This window comes from Dipodomys merriami, unplaced genomic scaffold (assembly GCF_024711535.1).
Source record: "Dipodomys merriami isolate MVZ:Mamm:240054 unplaced genomic scaffold, mDipMer1.0.p SCAF_1034, whole genome shotgun sequence".
Classification (NCBI taxonomy): Eukaryota; Metazoa; Chordata; class Mammalia; order Rodentia; family Heteromyidae; genus Dipodomys; species Dipodomys merriami.
In genome coordinates this window covers 207,265-227,578 of record NW_027202310.1, presented here as the reverse complement: position 1 = coordinate 227,578, position 20,314 = coordinate 207,265, and positions in this window count along the sequence as shown.

The following is a 20,314-nucleotide window of genomic DNA, read 5'->3' as shown; positions in this document are numbered from 1 at the left end:
AACTGCTTTTGTTATATGGCAACTCCTTTGCACAACTACTGAAAGATAATTGACAAATAAAAATAATAATTGAATAGATGTAAAATAAGATACAAGAGAAACAAATGGTTGATAGATACTTCTGATATAGAACAGGGCTTCCTATTACATTGGGACCCTATAGAAGAACTCTACTGTTTTTGTAATATTTCAGAATAAGATGAGATTCATAAAGCATAGTTCATTATGATTTTTCAAAAATAATTTAAGTAGTTGTTAATAACCCAACAATACTAAATTCCTATATTATCTACATGAACAAATGTAATTTATTATCATGGTTTGAAAGAAAAATCTATGGAAACACTTTTATTTTTGGTAGGACATGAAGCTTGACCTCTGGGCCTGGGCACTACCCCTCAGCTCTTCAGCTCAAGGCAAGCACCTTACCACTTGAGCCACATAGCCATTTCTGGTTTTCTGGTGGTTAATTAGAAATAAGAGTCTCATGCACTTGCCTGCCCAGGCTGGCTTTGAAGCGCAATCTTCTGATCTCAGCACCTTGACTAGCTAGGATTACAGGTGAGGGCCACCGATGCCTGGCTAAAATTCTTAATTCCAATTAATAAGCAGAAACCCAGAACTTGAGGCTTTGCTTAAAAGGGGGAGTGCAGGTAGAAAGTGTAAAGCAAATACTAGCAGAGAGGCAAGCAGAGAAAGAGAGAGAAAGAGAGAAAAAGCGAGAGTAAGAGAGAGGGAGGGAGAGAGAGAGAAAAATGTAAAAACAAGAAGCAACCATGGGAGGAGACAGGCAAAAGAGTGTAATGAAAGTGAATATTATGAAAATAAGTAGTATGAAAATAGGAAAATATAATGGAGTCCATTATTTTGTACAATAATAAGACAATATATCTAAAAGAAATTATTTAGACAGTGATGAGAACATATTAGCTGGTGGGGAAGATATTATTTACATTCACTTAGGCCCCAAACACAATCTCTGAAGATGCTCCTATTCTATCCGGGCCAATGAAGTGGCCACTGCCAGTTTTTGCAGCAAAAAAAGAAAAATGTCATTCTGAGAACCAATGAGAGATAATGGCCAGACACAAGTGCCAGGCCCTGGGTTTTGTTCTCCGATTTGAAAAAAAAAAACTAATCTTATTTAGTTTATGACTTACTTCACAGAAGAAATAAATGTATTCACTCATTCATGGAAGCACATATTGATACATTTTCGGTCTCATTTGAGAAAATTTACTATGAAAAAGCATAACAGAAGTCACATACTGATGGTTCATGCTTGTAATCCAAGCCACTCAGGAGGCTGAGATTTGAGGATCATGGTTTGCAGCCAGTTGGTGCAAAATCGTCTATAAGTCTCTTATCCCAACCAGTAAAAGACCAACCAGCAAAAAAACTATAGCAGTGTCTCAAGCAGTAGAATGTTAGCCAAGAGCTATAAAGCTACAGGGCAGCACCCAGTCACTGAGTTCATGTCCCAGCAGAACTGGCAGAAAAAAAATGAACTCGAATTCAAAACAGCTTTATTAGGTTCAAAATAGTTCATAATCATTGAGAATAATTTGCTATTTGGGGCCAAACAAAACAATTATTTTTCTACTAATGACACAGAATAAAACATTCCTTAATTAGTTCTAAATCATGTAGGATTTCACTATGTGGAACTGTACCTTTTCTAATGATAGCAGAAAACTGTATGTATTATATCCCAGGACTGTAAAACATATAAAATTAGATTTGTGCTCCATGGACAAAGTTTCATGATTCATAAAAGAGTATCTTCACAGTACTTAAAGTTTTTATATACTCTACACTGATCCTTTTTCCATACTGTATTATTATTGAGCACAACATAATTGTTAGTAAGCCTTGTCTTTACATTGGAAAATTCCCAATGCTGAACTTTCTAAACTTTCCTTTCTTTTATAAAGCAAATAAAACTATGATGGTATGTGAATATCATCAGTAGAAAAGTAAGTGAATGCCACCTCTACAATGCTCTGGACCTGCTTGATCATCTCACCCAGCTGCAGTTCTGTGTTCTTTCAGGCATCCTTTCAGGCTGATTGATCTTCTCCTTAGTGCCCAGGTTAGGGTGCCCAGTAACTTCCCTCCAGTCTCCAAGGTTAGCTCGTGGTTGTTTCTTCATTGCAGAAAATAGATTTCTGTATTCTACAAAAAAATAAATGTGATTGGGTCAAGCCTCTACTGTCATAAAGATTTTATTGTACATTAGTCCATATTTCCTCAGATAATTCCTTAAATATTCAATTAATGGGAGGAAGGGGCTTGGAGGGAGGGAGGGAAAAGAAGGCACTATACAAAAGGAAATGTATTCATTATCTGACTCATGTAATTTAATCCCTCTGTACATTCTCTTTATAATACCAATGTAGACATGGCCAACATATTCACCTAACAAAACTAATATGTTACACATATTGAGAAGACAGTATACTCCCAAATAAAGTGTACTTAAATCATTTGCAAAGCCACTCTGGCCCCTTTGCCTCTGCCACTCCTGGTCCTTTTGTCCAAGATGGGGTGCCAAAGGCACTGCCTCCTGGGCTCCAAGACCGCTGCTGTGAGGGTCTGTGGGCCACAGGTCAGCATCTCCAACACCAAATTTGCAAAATGGGGCGGGTCAGCGCAGCTTGTTATGGTCCACAATTCTGCTGCAGTGTGAAAAGGAGGAGGGCTGTACATGAGGCCTCTGGTTCCAAGCACCCTGCTAAGGCTAGAGTCCTTGGAAAGCCATACAGCAGCAGGGGGCAGCCACCAGGCTGTGAACCTCCAAGCTGGCAGTGGAGACCAGACAGCAAGGCCTCAGGGACCTGGGCACCTTGGCTCATCGCACCACGCCTTGCCCAGTGCCTCGACCTTGTAGCTACTGCCTGAGGTCTGGTCTTTGGGCCCTGCCCAGCAGCTGGGAGTACCAGATGCTACTCAGCAGCCTGAGTCCCCTGCTGCCAGCTGAGCACCCAAGGACTGGATTCTCCACCAGGTCAAGCGCCTCAGGGAGACAGTCAGTGGCTGTACACATGCCGACCTCATCTGGATGGCCTGTGTGACTTTCTGGCTGCCTGCAGGATGAGCAACCCTGGCAGAAAATCCCGGACTGCCAGCGGCTGCCCTAAGCCCCTTCGCTCAAGGTGGAGCCCATGCACCTGTGCTTCAGGGACAATGGAGACGATGGCAGGCAAGGAGATGCAGCAGCAGCACCACTGCTACCTCCATGCAGCCGACAGAGCCCCCAGGGCTGCCCGTGACATCAACCCCCTGGGCTGTCTGCTCCTGAACTGAGGCTGCCCATACAAGCAGTGCTCACTTTCCTCTATGTATGCCCTGCCCCTGCCCAATCCCCAGGTGTCACTGCCTCCTCTGCCACCTTTGCCCTGGACACTCAGCTGCCATAAGGGCCCCTCATAGAGTTCATAGTGGTTGAGGGCGCTTTTGCAGGACAGCCCCCAGGAAAGAGTGATAGGAGACTTGAGTCTGTGGGAAAAGGTATTCCGCACATATTTTGATAGAATATGAAATCAGATGAAAACAAAAATTATCAAATTTTAAAAAAGAAATTAACCAGGCATCAATGGCTCACAGCTTTTATCCAAGCTCCTCAGAAGACTGAGAGCTGAGGATCAAGAGTGGAAGCCAGCTTGGGTAGGAAAGTCCCTGAGATTCTTATCTCCAATTATCTACAAACAACAGCAGCAGCAGCAGCAGCAGCAGCAGCAGCAAAACCCCACAAGTAAAGCTGTGGCTCAAAATGATAAAGTGTTAGCCCTGGGCATGAAGCTCCAGGACAATGCCCAGGCCCAGAATTCAAGCTTGATGATCCCCCTTCCCCAACAACAACTACAACAACAATAACAAAAATAAAAATTAAAAAAAATATTCCAGTGACATCCTCTAGACCAACTATATGTTAAACATCTTGCATAGTATCCACATGCTCACTAGGAGTGTGCTGTAATATTCTAGGACAGGGTCAACAAACATGTTTTGTAAAGAGTGGGCCATATGGTCTTCAATAATAACTACTCAAATTTGCCTTGCATCATGAGAACATACAAAAGTTGGATGAGGCTATGTTCAAATACAACTTTATTTATAAAACTGGGAGGGTCTCACGTTTGATTACAATATTCGGATTCTTGATTTTAGGTTACAAACACCAGTCCATAGCCAAGATCCAGAATATTCCAGTAGTTTGTTTCATTTATTTATATTAATTACAGAAGATGTAATAATGTAATTTTAAAAAAGGAACACTCAATTGCAATACAATATGTTATATTTGATCACCTGAACTGAAAAACTCATCTACTTACAATAGTCAATTGCTAGATTTTTCAGATTTACTAAAAGTAATTTGTAAAGATCTTAAGGTAAACAAAAATATCTAGGAAACGTTACTCTGACATATTATGAAATATATCCCTAACTCGGTTCTACTTTTCAATAACTTAGAGGAAATTGGGGAATCCATCCAAGAGAGCGAAATTCTGAAGAAAGACTGGTCTTCTACACACTGCACTGCAGCTCCTGGATAAGAAACCAGGGATCACCAAATATCCACACTGCTTTTCACACTGTAATTCCCTCTCAACAGACTACCAGCACATAGAAGAATTTTCACCAGAACCTGAGTGCCTCACTTCTTCTGTGTATTTATATGCACTATTCTAAGGCTTGAAGTCAAAACCTTGGTTCTGTCCCAGAGCTTTTCACTGTAGGCTAGCTCTATACCTCTTCCAGCTTTCTTTGGCAGTGAATTGGAGATGAGAGTCTCACAGACTTTCCTGCCCAGGCTGACTTTGAACTGAGATCCTCAGATCTCAGCTTCCAATTAAAGGTATAATTAAAGGCATGAGCTACCAGTGCCCAATAAACTGCCCTACTTTTCTTGATTGTTTTTATTTTGTTTGAGATCAGGACTTGAATTAAATATTTGACACGTTTTCTCACTAGGTATCACTCTGCCACTTGAGCCATATATCCAGCAATCATTATTTTGAATAGCTGGAAATCATCAAATTTTCTTAATATGGTCTGTACAATTACTGTTGTTCTAAAACTCATCCTAATCAAAAAAGTCTTATTTATGGACCCTAGAGATCATCTGAACAAATTCTCATAATATTGCTTGTAATTGCTTATCACTTTAGGAACATGATTTTTTAAATTATTGTTTTACATAGCAGAGTTGTCATTAAACAAAGCAGTTTATGAATACAATATGCCTTGATCAATGCCACCACTTTCAACATTCTCATTAATCCCTCCCCTTCACACACCTTCCCTCACTCTTCTCAATTAATGGTAGGATATTTACTGGAATCCTCTCTACATTTTCCCCTTTTCCTCCTCTTCATTCTCCAACCTTTCCTCCCTTCACCCTACTTTTGACTACCTATGACCCTATGATCCAGCAACTCTACTCCTGGGGATTTACCCAAAAGATTACAAACCAGGATATAATAAAGCTTTCAGCACAACCATGCTTAGTGAATCAGCCCAAATGCCCCTCAAGAGAGAAATTAATCAAGAAAATGATGAATATTGACCATTTGTAACTCTCATATCTCATTTTTCTGACATTGTATAGTCTCTGTACTGCAGTGAGCAACACGTAGAAACTGAGGTAAAAGATTTTCAGTGTTATCTGTTAGCCATGGATTCCTTGATGTGAGTTCTCTGCTCACTCTCGTTGTCTGTTCATGCCTTTGAGTGCTAATAAAAATCACATGCATTTTTCTTCCTTTTCAATTCTTTCAAAGCCTAAAAAACTTTGTCTCTTTTGAGTAACTAATTTTAAAGAGAATATCACCAGCTGCCACCTCTCCGTGGCCTTCAAATTAAATGTTCAAATGGGACAATGGCTTTTTGGTGGGAGAGGGGAATTTTGTATTCAGAGGGTTTTGTATTCAGAAGATCTGTGCTTGCTAGACAGGACTTAGGTAGTACAACAGCTAGCAGTCAACTCCTTTTGACATACTTCTAGACATTTTGTTTATTTGAGGTCTTGAGCTTTTTGCCCAGGGCTGATCCTAGATTGATTGAGACCTGGCTACCTATGCCTGCCACATAAGTAGCTAGGATTACACATGTGAACCATTATGGCCAGCTCATTTTTTTGAGATGGGTGTCTTAGCAGTTTTTTCTCTGGCCTGGCCTCAGACCATGATCCTGTTTTATTTCTGCTTCCCAATCAGGTGGTATTACAGATGTGGGATACTATGCTTAATGCACTTGACACCTTCGTAACTAAAATTTCTTCTAAAATTCCAAGCAGGATGTAAGATTTTTCATACTCATTATATGTAACCATGAAGAATACTAAATAAGACATAATAAAGGGGTTATAATTTAGATTATTTTAGTCACAGTGATAAAAATATCTGAACACTTTTTAAAATTTTTTGGAAAGTAGTATCTTGTAGGACCAAATAATGCATCTAACTGTGTTCTCAAGCATCTTTTATTTAATAGGATTCCATCTACTTGGTGCCATTGGTGGTTCATCACTCCCAGGTGTTCTACAACCTCTATTCTCTCATAGAATTTGCTTTCAATATCATCTTTGAAGGTGTTCAGCTAAAGCAACAACTGGCTATCAAAGCCCACTGATTGCTCTCCATTCGTTGTAGTGCATCTCCATTCAAAAACTCCTAAAACGCATGCCCAAGGAGCACAAACACCTACATCCTGAATGGAAAACTGTCCCATTGAGTGGATTTCCCCCTAGCAGATGCAATGCTCACAACATTAATAACTGTGAGCAGCATTTTTCTACCTTTTCCATGTCCCATAAGGATGCTGCTTGGAGTGGAGATTCTGGCCATTACACATTTGTGAAAAGGAGGACATATGTCAAACAGACTGAAAAGTTTGAGGGTGTACAAAAATAGATGCTACAAGTCATTGGAACAAATATCAGGACCCCTCTCTGGCCAGGAGTTCCTCTGAGAGTCAGTTGGGACAGCTTTGCAAGTTTCTAAACTACCCTGAGAGCTCATGGAAACAATATCCTGGGAAACAGAAATGATGTACTCCAGACAGACTCTTTATGCCCTTAAGGAGTGTCACAAATATACAGAGCTTCTCTGTTCCTTGGAGCACTGTCAAGACCCTAGGGAAGCTTGGATAACTCCAACTTCTATACTAATGTGAAAACTGCACAAGGCCAACCTTCTTTTGTTGTGCTTAGTAATTGTACTCTTTTATCCAGGAAAGATCTGGCATTTCCTATGCAGACATCTGAGGGGAGCATAAACAAGTGTTAGGTGTTTTGTTACTAAAGCTTGCATAGATTTTTTTTGGGGGGTCCGGTCATGGGGCCTGAACTCTGGGCCTGGGCGCTGTCCCTCAGCTGTTCAGCTCAAGGGTAGCACTCTACTACTTGAGCCACAGTGCCACTTCTGGCTTTTATTTTTTGCTTATGTGGTGCTGAGGAATCGAACTCAGGGCCTCATGCATGCAAGGCAAGCGTTCTACCACTGAGCCACCTTCCCAGCCCAAGATAATTTTTTTTTTAATGTGTTGATTCTGGGGTTTGAACTCAGGGCCTCAGCATTGAGTTTCATTTTCCCCAAGGCTACTACTAAAATTGGAGCACAAATCTCTTGAAATTTCCTGCCAAACAAACTCCATAACTAAGATAGGTAGAAATGCAAGCATGAGTCACTTAAGTATTATATCATGTACTCAAGTTAGAATGTGACAGGGAATAACAAAAATATCTATTGATACTATTATCTTTGATGATGAAGCCATTCTCCTTCTCCTTTTCCTCAAAGCCTGAGAGGTCATTTAAAGTAATAACATGGCTCCTTTATCTTCAGCATTTCTAAGGGTAAGTACACTGCCCACAAACAACTAGTTTCATATTCAGTTATATACACACAAAATGAAATATCATGGAAAAGCAACACATATATATTTGCAAAAAGCTAAAATGACTTCTTCCTTGTTCTCTTACTCAAAAGATCATTTGCCATGAAATAGATTGTCCTTGAAAAAATCGTGTTAAGTATGTCAGGGTTAGAGAGACAAAGACATATGTCTTCTCTCTGTGGAAGTTAGATCTAAATTATAAACATTCATGAAAAAACATATTCAGGGTCCTAGGCATACATACAAGCTGAATAAATTCTGGTATACTCATGGAAGATTGAAAGAGTGTAACTCCTTTAAACAACTCAGAGTTTAACAAACTGAATACCAGGAGGCTGAAACATGTGTTCCATATGTGGAGAGTGGGAGGAGGTCAAGGGGTAGAGGATGGTGATTGGAGGGAGAGAAGTTGGGTAACCAAACACAGTCCTAATAGTCAATGTATATGCGTGAATATAAAACCAGGTAACTTGAGAACATAGAGATGGGGTTGGGAGATATGTGGGAGAAGGATGAATGCAATGACATTGATCAAGATGCATTGTATTCAAAAAGTGACATGCTGTCAGTAAAAGTCCTTTGTAAAAGCAATTAAATAAGAAAGTCATATAAAAAGTAAGTCACACCCCATGTCTACTGGCTCAATTTGCCTCCTCCAAGTGATCTGTGAAAAAAGCTCAGCTGCTTTCAGATAATTACCTCAAGTTTCTTCAGGAGGAATTTCATTTGCACTGCGGAACTCAGAGAGTGCTCAGGCCACATCTCTGTGATTTCACCTTCCAAGTCATTCATCCAGGTCATCATTTCTGTGACTCTCGATGGAAAGTTCTCCATCGGAAGCCGCAACAACAGAATGATTTCCCCTTAATTTCTGCAGTTGACAAGTCAGGATATCACAAAAGAATTCTCATTTGATAAAAGGTCTTGCTACCATAATTATGCAGGTTACCCACAAACCCAACACAACATTTAACCTTAAAATACATGACCCGCCCTTCCCACACCCAGTAATGATATAAAACTTTTACATAATGTAGCACAGTACCAGATACTATGAGAAAAATGTAAATCTTATTTTGCCCTTAAGAAAGATCTCATTAGAGGTCAGTGAAGTAACTAAGACCTAGATTAAGTGGTGCCACAGAAAAATAATGTCAATAAAAATTGTTGAATTGGAAAAAATATTTTAGAATATTTGTGGGCTAACAATCAAATGCTGATTCAAATACCACGATCTCCCTGTATCAGTTGAAGCACTGGTGGGCTTTGGAGAAAGCATCCCTAACATCAAACCCAGACCTTCCAACTACACAGGCTACAGCAGAAAGGGAGTCAGGGCAGAATCCTAGCCATAGCCTTCCTTTTCTTAGATTCTCTATAGCACATGCTCAGGCTAATTTGGCACCATGAATATGTGTTCTTGCACACTGTGTACACACCTAAACACAAATCCTCCCACATAATTAGGATCTCATGAGAATTTAGATGGGAGCCCACTTATCTCAAATATGGACATGAGATAATGACCTATGAACTTGGTTAGACACTGACCAGGAAGATGGAGATCTGGAGGTGAAGCTGAAGAATCCCTTGAACAAGACCTCTTTGTAGCAGGTGAAGTGCTATTTGAGGAGGGTGGCACAATCCCCAGATTCAAACCCATAACCAAGTCTATAGATGCCAGGAAGGGACATGGGACAAACACCAAGCCCTAGCCGTCCTTCTCTTAGTCCCACTGTAACACATTATCTGGTAAATCTGGCAACAGGTAAATGAGAACGTGTGTGCGTGTGTGTGCGTGCGTGCATACGCACACACACACACACACACACACACACACACACACACACAAACTTCACGCATGATTCTGTACACTCTGGAGGATAGAGCACCCCTTACCTCAAAACAGGGGCTTCCTGAGGGTAGCACATCACTACAGTCAGTGTATGAAAAGTTTGGTGAAGGCAGTAGACTCAATGGCTCCAACCCCATTGCCACTCTCAGTTGACACACTGGACGCAAGCAATCCCCACTTATGCCTGAGAAGAAAGCCCAGGTTGTCAAACAGCCCCCACCTTCCTTCTCAAGTGGACTCTTAAGCATACATTCATTCCTATCTGAAGCTACATGTGTACAACTGCGTAACCCTTCATCGTGCCTCAGCAACCACACCAGGGGAAGGGACATCTTAACTCAAAATGGGGCCTCAAGGCACTTGGGCACATGTGTTCCAGCAAGATGGAGATCTGAAGAGGTCTTTGGACACTAGGTCCCTCCAGCAGTTGAGAGACCACTTGGGGGTGGGTGGCAGTGTTAATGGCTCCAGTACTACAACCACCAGTGAATGTGTGAGCCCTGCACTACAGGTTTTAGTAAGGTGGACTCTAATCCCCAGCCTTCCTTCTCTGGTGACTGCCACAGCCTATGTCCAGACCAACCTTGTACCACATGCATGTGCATGTGCGTGTGTATACTTAAGTGTGCATTTCATGGACATCCTTTCACCCACGCCTGTTGAGAGAACAGAGGCTTGGAGAACAGGGTTGAGGGACTGAGGGCAGTGGGAGGAGAGTGGGCAAGGTGGCAGGGGAGCTGGGGAGGCTGTGGAAGGTGGGGGTGGGGAAATAGGAAGGACCGGGTAGAAGGGACAGGTCCACTAAACCCACTTAACTCAAAATAGGGTCTTCCCAGGATGGATTCCACAGGGAACCGGAGCTGAGGGATGAGGGAAGATACTCACCTAAATCTTTGTTTTCCAAGAATGATAAGTGCAGTACTGACATTAGACAAAAAAGCCTAAGCCAGGAGGTGAAGTGGGGAAGACTTACTCTAGGCCTTCCTTCTCTGGCAGCTCTCACAGACCTTGTTCAAGAAATTTGGCACCACTTCCAAGCATGCTATGGGAATGCCTTGTGCATGAGCAGATGTCCACACATGCCCGCATGCATGCATCTGTTCCCATGGGAAGATGAGTAGAACTGGGAGAAGGGAGGGGAAGAGGAGCCTGAATGAGGGATGGAGATGAAAGTTGGGATAAGGTGTGGTGCCAAAGTGGGAGGTAAGGTTGGGGTCAGAAGTGAGGGTGAGGGTTGGGCTGGAAGGGGACTGAGGAGTGGAGTTAGAAGTAGTAGTAAGTTTGAGGCCCGATGTGGGGTGAGAGGTGGATCTAAGAGTGAGGGTGAGGGATGAAGCCAGAAATGAATGTGAGGAATGGAAGCAGAAGTGTGGATGAGGTGTGGGACCTAAGTTGGATGTGTGAGTGGGACCAGAATTGGTGTTGAGGTTGGGGCTAGAAGTAGGATGAAGGGTGCATCAGAGCATGGTTGTGAGGGGTGAGGTTGGAAGTGTGGGTAGGTTGATAACAGAAGTAGGATGAAGGGTGGATCCGATATGGTGATGGATGAGGTCAGAAATGGGGGGTGAATAGTGGAGTCGTAAGTGGGGTGTGGGTGGATACAATACTGGGAATGAGGGGTGAAGCTGTAAGTGAGGGTTGGGGTTACAGTGGGGTTGAGGAAGTGAGGTGAGTGGTGGATCCAAGAGTGGGGTGAGGGTTGGAGCTGAAAGTAGGGGTAAGGATCTGGCCCAGAAAAGGCGGTGAGGATTTGGTCAGGTAGGGAGACAGGCCCACTTACCTGGAATCAGAGTCATCATGGGATGTGTCCAGCACCTGGGGCCACACAAGAGGAAGGTGGAGATCTGCCTCACTTGAAGCCCTAGAGTCCCTCTAGTACCACATCTCAGAAGCAGGAGGTAGCAGCAGCTTCCCCACCTCCAGCCCTACAACTGTCAGCAGATGCCAGGAGACCTAGGAACCTCAAACTACAGTAGCCTCTGTCTATGGTGACTGTATTGCCAATGTGCAGGTCAGTTGGGCATCACGTACATGCATTCAGATGTACATGCACACACATTCCCCTCACCTACGCATGTTGGCGTGGCCTTGGGTCCAGAGGGACAGGGTGGGGCAGGATACAAGGTAGGCTGAGGGGGAAGGAACACGGTGGGTGTGGGCCAGGCTGTGAGGAGGGGAAGTCAACTGGAGGATAGTGGAGCCTAGCAAAAGAATATGGTTCCAAGAAGAGGTTTGGGCCCACTCAACTAGAAAGAGAGTCGTGTTGGGATGGCTTCCATAGTGTAAAGAAGGAACAGTGGAGGACTTGGAGGGGACTTGATGGATGGTGGAGCTTACCTAGAATCTGGGTTGTCCAGGAACATTTCCCGGGAGAACCATTCTGGTGAGTGTATTGCCTATGTTCTGGCCAAGCATTCATCTCATATAAGCATGAGCACACATTCCCACATCCATGAATGTTAAGATGACCTGGGAGGAGGACAGAAGGAGCAAACAGAGTGGTCCTGGAGTGAGGGAAGGAATGAGGATAGGAGTAGACAAAGCAATGTTGGATAGGTGTCTTTCCAATGTAGATGAGAGGGGTCAGAAAGAGGGGTTGGGCTCACTTCACTAGAAACAAGGGTGTATGAGGATGGCTGCAGCAGGGGGACAGCGGCAGAGTGATGGGTGGGGAAGAAGAGGATGACAGGTTGTCTCCATGGTGTTGCCTTTCTATGGTGCAACACTGGTTGGGAATGGACATGATTAAAACATTCATCACTTTTTTTAAAAAATTAATCAATAGATTTTTAAGTTTCCAGTTTTAAATTTCCAATTTTCCATGCAGTTAGGAAGTTGAGATGATGCAAAGAAGTCTCAAAACTGTATGTCATTTAGTTTTGGTGTGTCTATGGGGGTGCCAGTCTGATGTTATTCTTCTCTAGGTAGGACTCTAGCATTTGCTATAGTTTTACTTTCAGATCTTTTGATTATGCATAAGAGAAAAGAAATATCTCTCTTTCCTGCCTGGTCTAGTTTCAAACTACAATTCTCAGCTCTCAGGCTCTTGAATAGTCAGTATTACAGGCATTAACCACTGCCGCCCAGCTGTGTTACCTAAATTTAAATCATATGGTATGCTGAGTGTTATCCACTCATTAATTTGTGCAACAGTGCTGCCAAAAATAAATAGTAAAAAAACAAGATATTACTGAGATTTTCCTAAACCAAAAAAAAAAATAATGACACATAATATGCTCAATTTAAGTGATGAATTAAAAATTATGCAGCTGTTGAAAAGCAACATATATTTGGTCATTATGAGAAAAATGATTCAAATAGCCAGAGTAATCAAGATACAGAGAATAAGCAAGGTGCGTGGGGGGGGGGCGTTGGTTGTGGGGTTTGAATTCGGCCTGGGTGCTCTCCCCTAACACTTCTGCTTAAGGCTGGTGCTCTACCACTTGCGTCACAGCGTCACTTCTGATTTTTTAGTGGTTAATTGGAGATAAGAGTTTCACAATCTTTCCTGCTCAGGCTGGCTTTGTACCTCTATCCTCATATCTAAGCCTCCTGAGTAGCTAGAATTACAAGCATTATTTCCCAGTGCTGCCCTGTTGTGGGTTTTTTTTTAATTTATTTTTTATTGTGAAAATACTGTACAGAGGGGTTATAATTACATGGGAAAGATAATGAGTACATTTCTTATCAAGCATTGCAGCCTCCTCCTTTGTTTCCCCTTCCCATCCCTTCCCACCTTCCTCCTGGCCCCCCCATCCTGCCCGCTCCACTCCCCCGGAACCAAAGTTGTAAAGTTCGTTTTCGACATAACAACTTGTATATCTCATTGTTGCAATGGGTCCACCTGTATCCCTATTTAAACGATTTATTTTCCCCTTCCCCTCCACAAATTATACCGACATCAAATACAGTGAAAGCAGGGGTTATACTGTGGGAGAAGGACATACAAACAACAAAGAAATAATCTTATAAATGTGTTAAAAACAATCGCATGAAAGAAAAAAATAACATGTGAATACATACCTTAGGGTTCATTTCCCTAACATCACCTTATCTGAACTTTTCTGCTTGACTCAGACATATGCTAGATATTGCAAATACGGGAAACCATGGGATCTGTTTCTTTGGGCCTGGCTTACTTCACTTAATATATTTTTTTCCAAGTCTTTCCATTTCCTAACAAATGTCATTCTTTCTGATGGAGGCATAGAATTCCATTGGGTATATATACGACATTTTCTTGGGAGGAGGATCACAAAATCCTGTTGTGTTTTTTTGAGCAGTGTAAATATGTACAATTTTTAAGTTTTTAATGTAGCCCACTTCATTTAGCATTAAGGTACAGATGCTCTGATCTACTGTCTACATGGTAATCACTGAATTTTTAAATTCTGACTTCCTGAACATTTTCAGGATTTCTCTTTTGAATCATACATTTAGGTATCAGATGATTCCTATGGTCATTTTTTCATTTAAGAAAAATCATTTCTGATATTATTTAAAGTCTAAGACTGGAACTTGAACTTGGTAATTGATTCTGTTGCTCATTAACTAGTCCCTTACCACGTGAGCTATCCATTTAACCTCTAATTTCAGGTTTTTCAAAAAACCAGAAAAGATAATAGGAGCATTGTAACTTCAAGAGCAGCCTGAGCTACATGGCAAGTCCCTGCCAAACACACACACACACACACACACACACACACACACACACACACACACACACACACACACACACACACACACACACACACACACACACACACACACACACAAAGAGCTGGTGAGTTTGGAGGAGGGGAAAGTGTTATTAATAGCAGTGATACCAGCATAAAAAATTTAGTGTGCGTGCGTATGTGTGTGTGTGTGTGTGTGTGTGTGTGTGTGTGTGTGTGTGTGTGTGCTGATCCTAGGACTTGAAATCAGTGCCTGGGCACTATTCCTGCAGTTTATGCTCAAGTCTAGCACTCTACCACTTGAAGCAAACCTCCCCCTCACCTTTTTGGAGGTCATAGGAGATGAATCTCATTTACTTTCTTCTCCTGGCTGACTTAGCACCTAGATCCTGAGGTCTCAGCCTCTTTTCTAACTAGGATTAGAGAAGTGAGCCTGTAGTGGTTGTTGTATTACTATTAAGTAATATGGTAAACATCATGCCAGTTTATACTCTTTCAAGCAGAGGTTGAGTGTTTCACACAGACCTAAGACACAACCCACTCCATATCTGATGACATCCAGATCTCATAATACGATAAGTTTTGTTATGCTAACTTTACCTATGAAGAATTTGAGGTCCAGAGAGTTTAGTTAAATTTGATTCCCCAGTTTGTATATAGTGGAGCCTGTATTAAAGCTCAATTAGGTTTGTTTATTTCAGAAAACATTGAGCCAGCATGTATTCTAGTCAGCATGTATTCTAGCAAGTGCTGCTCTTTGTAAGTACTATTTTCTGCCTGATAGATGAACTTTCTCCTGTATATATGACTTATTCCTCACTCTTTAATCTCATAAGCTAGGTAAAGTACAAGTGATGAGAAGAGCCATTTTGAACAGGAAACTGATAATGGGGTTTGAGCTTGGTATCACATACATATGATTTTCTTTTATTTGACTCAAGCCTCCAGTATTATATTTGTCTGATTTTCTTTTGTATTGTTATTATAAATGTGATTTATACAGAGACTGTAATCATATAATTAAGGTAATGGATATATTTCTTTTTTAATTTTTATTTATTTTTTATTGTGAAAATACTGTACAGAGGGGTGAAAATTACATGGGCAATATAATGAGTACATTTCTTATCAAGCATTGTAGTCTCCTCCTTTGTTTCCCCTTCCCATCACTTTCCAGCCTCCCCCTACTCGCCCCTCCCAATCCTCTCCCCCCCCCCACCAAAGTTGTAAAGTTCGTTTTGGACATGACAACTTGTACTTGCATTGTTGCAACGGGTCCACGTGTATCCTTATTTAAACGACTTGTTTTTCTCCTTCCCCTCCACAAATTATACCGATATCAAATACAGTGAAAGCAGGGTTTATATTGTAGGGGAGAGACATACAAAGCAACAAGGAAATAATTGTAAAATTGCATTAGAAACAAATGCATGAAATAAAAAAACATTTAAAATACATATTTTAGGGTTCATTTTCCTAACATCACCTTATCTGACCTGTTCAGCTTGACTCATATATATATACTAGATATTGCAAATAAAGGAAATCATGGGACCTATGTTTCTTTGGGCTTGGCATACTTCACTTAATTTAATTTTTTCCGAGTCATTCCATTTCCTAACAAATGGGGCAATGTCATTCTTTCTGATGGAGGCATAGAATTCCATTGTGTATATATAACACATTTTCTTGATCCATTCATCTACTGAGGGGCATCTGTGTTGGTTCCAGATCTTAGATATGGTAAATAATGCTGCAATAAACATGGTTGTGTTGGTAGCTTTAGTGTGGTCTTGTTTGTAAATATTTGGGTAAATGCCCAAAAGTGGGACTGCTGAGTCATAGGGGAGCTCCATGTGGAGTATTTTGAGGATCTTCGATACTACTTTCCAAAGTGGTTGAACAAGTTTATACTCCCACCAACAATGCAGTAAGGTTCCCTTGTGTCAATATCCCCTCCAGCATCTGTTGTTATTAGAGTTATTGATTTTTGCAATTCTAACTGGGGTGAGTTGGAATAACAATGTTGTTTTGATTTGCATTTCTTTTATGGCTAGGGAGGTTGAGCATTTCTTCATGTGTCTATTGGCCATCCTTTTTTCTTCTTCAGAGAAGTTTCTCTTTAAGTCATTAACCCACTTATTTATTGGGCAGTTGTTTCTTTGAGGATTTGTTGTTGGGGGATTTAATTTTTTGAGCTCCAAGTATATTTTAGATATGAGACCCTTGTCTGTTGTATAGCTAGTGAAGTTCTTCTCCCAATCTGTGGGCTTTCTATTGATCTTGCTAGCTATGTCCTTTGCCATGCAGAAGCTCTGAAACTTCATGCAATCCCATTTGTCCAACCTTTATTTGATTTGTTGTGCTTCCGGGTCTCTATTAAGAACATTTTGGCCTGTGCCAAGGAGACCTAGGATTTCTCCTATTCCATCCTGTAATGTTTTCTGAGTGTCTGCTTTGAATCCGAGGTTTTTGATCCATTTGGAGTTGAATGTGGTGCAGGGTGATATATAAGGAACTAGCTTTAGTTTTCTACAAGTAGTTAACCAATTTTTCCAGCACCATTTACTGAAGAAGCTGTCTTTCTTCAATTCTATTTTTTTAGCTCCCTTATCAAAGATTAGATAGCTATAGGTCTGTAGGTTCATTTCTGAGTTTTCAATTCTATTCCATTGGTCCTGAGGTCTGTTCTTGTGCCATTACCAAACTGTTTATTCCTTTGGCTTTATAGTAGAGTTTGAATTTTGGTATTGATATTCCACCAGCAGTGTTCTTTCCATTGAGGATTGTTTTTGCTATTCGGGGTCTTATTGTTCCGTATGAATTTTTGGATTGCCTCTTCTATTTCCTTGAGGAATGAGGTAGGAATTTTGGTAGGTATCTCCTTAAATTTGTAGATAGCCTTGGGAAGTATTGCCATTTTCACGATGTTAATCTTTCCAATCCTGGAGCATGGGAGTTTTTCCCATTTTCTAAGTTCTGTTTTGATTTCATTTTTCAAGTTTTTAAACTTTTCATCATAGAGGTCGTTCACTTCTTTGGTTAAGTTAATTCCTATGTATTTTATTTTTTCTGGGGCTATTACAAATGGAGTTGCTTTCCTAAATTCAGCCCCACTTTTCTCATTGTTGGCATACAGAAAAGCCATTGATTTTTGAGGGTTAATTTTATACCCTGCTACTTTGCCAAAGTTTTCAATCAGCTTGAGTAATTTGGGAGTGGAGTCTATGGGATTCTTTAAATACAGGATCATGTCATCTGCAAAGTAGGAGAGTTTTGTTTTTTTTTTTTTTTTTCACTATTTGGATCACCTTTATGTCTGCATCTTGCCTTATTGCTGTAGCTAGGCATTCTAATACTAGGTGGGATAGAAGTGGAGAGAATAGACATCCTTGTCTTGTTCCTGCCTTAAGAAGAAATGGCTTTAGTTTTTCACCATTAAGTATAATGCTGGCTGTAGGTTTGTCATATACAGCATTTATTGTATTGAGGCATGTTCCATGGTTTCCTAATTTTTCCAAATCCTTCATCATACAGTGGTGTTGGATCTTGTTGAACGCTTTTTCTTCATCTATTAAAATAACCATGTGGTTCTTATTCTTGCTCCTGTTGATGTGATGAATAATATTAATTGATTTGAGTATATTGTACCAGGTTTGCATCCCTGAAATGAATCCTGTTTGATCATGGTGTATGATTTTTGGATGAATTGTTGACGTCAATTGGCCAAAATTTTGTTGAGAAGTATTGCATCAATGTTCATCAAAGAAATGGGTCTATAGTTCTCTTTCTTTGATGAGTCCCTGCCTGGTTTTGGGATGAGGGTCATGATGGCTTCATAGAATGTGTTCGGTAGTGAACTTTCTCTTTCGATTACATTGAAGAGTTGGAGGAGTATTGGTGTGAGCTCAGCTTTGAAGGCCTTGTAGAATTCCGTTGTAAAACCCTCTATTTCTCTACTTTTCTTAGCTGGGAGATCTCTTATTGCTGTTTCTATTTCAATGCTTTATATGGACCTGTTAAGATGGTTTAACTCCTCTTATTTTAGTATTGGCGTGTCAATATTTGCTAGGAAAAAGTCCATTTCTGCCAAGTTCTCAAAATTATTAGCATAAAGTTTTGAGAAGTATTCCCTTAAAATGTTCTGAATCTTGGTTTTTTCCGTGGTGATATTTTCATTCTCTTCTTTGAGTTTATTTTTTTGGGTGTGTTCTCTTCTTTTTCTGATAAGATTTCCTAAGGGTCTGTCAATTTTGTTAATATTTTTGAAGAACCAAATCTTTGTTTTGTTGATTCTTTGTATAGTTTTTTTTTTTGGATTCTAATTCATTTAATTCTGATTTAATTTTAATTATTTCTTTCCGTCTACTGGATTGGGGTTTATTTTGCTGCTCTCTTTCAAGAGGGTTCAGATGCCTCATTAAATTGTTGGTTTCAGATCTCTCCAATTTGTTGATGTAGGACCTCAGAGCTATAAACTTACCTCTGAGTTCTGCCTTTGCTGTGTCTCAGAGGAGCTGGTAATTTGTTTGCTCGTTTTTGTTCTACATCATGAACATTTGAATTTCCTTTCTAATCTCTTCCCTGACCCACTGGTGATTCAGCAGTGTGTTGTTCAGCCTCCATGTGTTCCCAGACTTTCTTTGGTGGCTTTTGGTGTTGAGTTCTAATTTTATTCCCTTGTGGTCTGAGCGAATGCAATATAAAACTTCAATGTTTCTGAATTTGGACAAGTTTGCTTTTTGGGCTAAAATGTGGTCTATTTTAGAAAATCTTCCATGTGTTCCTGAGAAAAACGTGTATTCTTATGCTGCTGGGTTAAATATTTGGTAGATGTCTGTTAAATCTAGTTGATTTATGCAGTTGTTTAGATCTGCAGTTTCTTTGTTGAGTTTTTGCGGAGTTGATCTATCTAGTGGGGAGAGTGGTGTGTTCAAATCCCCAACTATTAATGTCTTTGGATCTATGTGGGAGTTGAGGGAAAATAGTGTTTCTTGGATAAATTTGGGTGCTCCTTTGTTTGGCGAATAGATATTTAGAATTGTAATATTCTCCTGAAGGAGAGATCCCTTAATTAGTAAGTAGTGACCTACTTTATCTCTTCTCACAAATTTTAATTTGAAGTCTATTATATCTGATATTAGGATTGCAACTGCCGTGTATATTTAGTGCCGTTTGCTTGGTAGATTGTGTTCCAGCCTTTAACATTGAAAATGTGTTTGTTTTTACGGGCAAGATGTGACTCCTGAAGGCAGCAGATAGAAGGATCTTGCTTTTTAATCTCACTAGACAGTCTATGTCGCTTGATTGGAGAATTAAGTCCGTTAGTTTGAGAGATAGGACTGAGATGTATTTGCCATATTATCCACCTTTTTGGGGGCTGTGACAACTGTTTCTTTCCTATGGTTCTTGGATTCTCAGTTTGGGTGCAGTTTCTTGGCATTTGTTGTGGTTTTGTTGGTTTTCTATGTGTAGGACATCTTTAAGAATCTTTTGTAGTGCTGGTTTCGTGGAGATGTATTCTTTCAATTTTTCTTTGCTATGGAAGGCTTTTATTTGGACTTCAGTTATGAAGGAGAGTTTATCTGGGTACAGTATTCTTGGTTGATAGTTGTTTTTCTTTAGGGCATGGCATACATCAATCCAAGGTCTTCTTGCTTTGTCGCTGCTGAGAAATCTGAGGTGATTTTAATTGGTTTCCCTTTATAGGTGATTAATCCTTTATCCTTGACTGCTTTAAGGATCTTTCCTTGGTCTGAATTGATCCTGTGTGGATTATAATGTGAGGGTAGGATGTCCTAATCTGGTCAGGTCTATTTGGTGTTCTAAAAGCTTCTTGTATCTGAACAGGTCTATCTTTTTGCATTTTTGGGAAGTTATC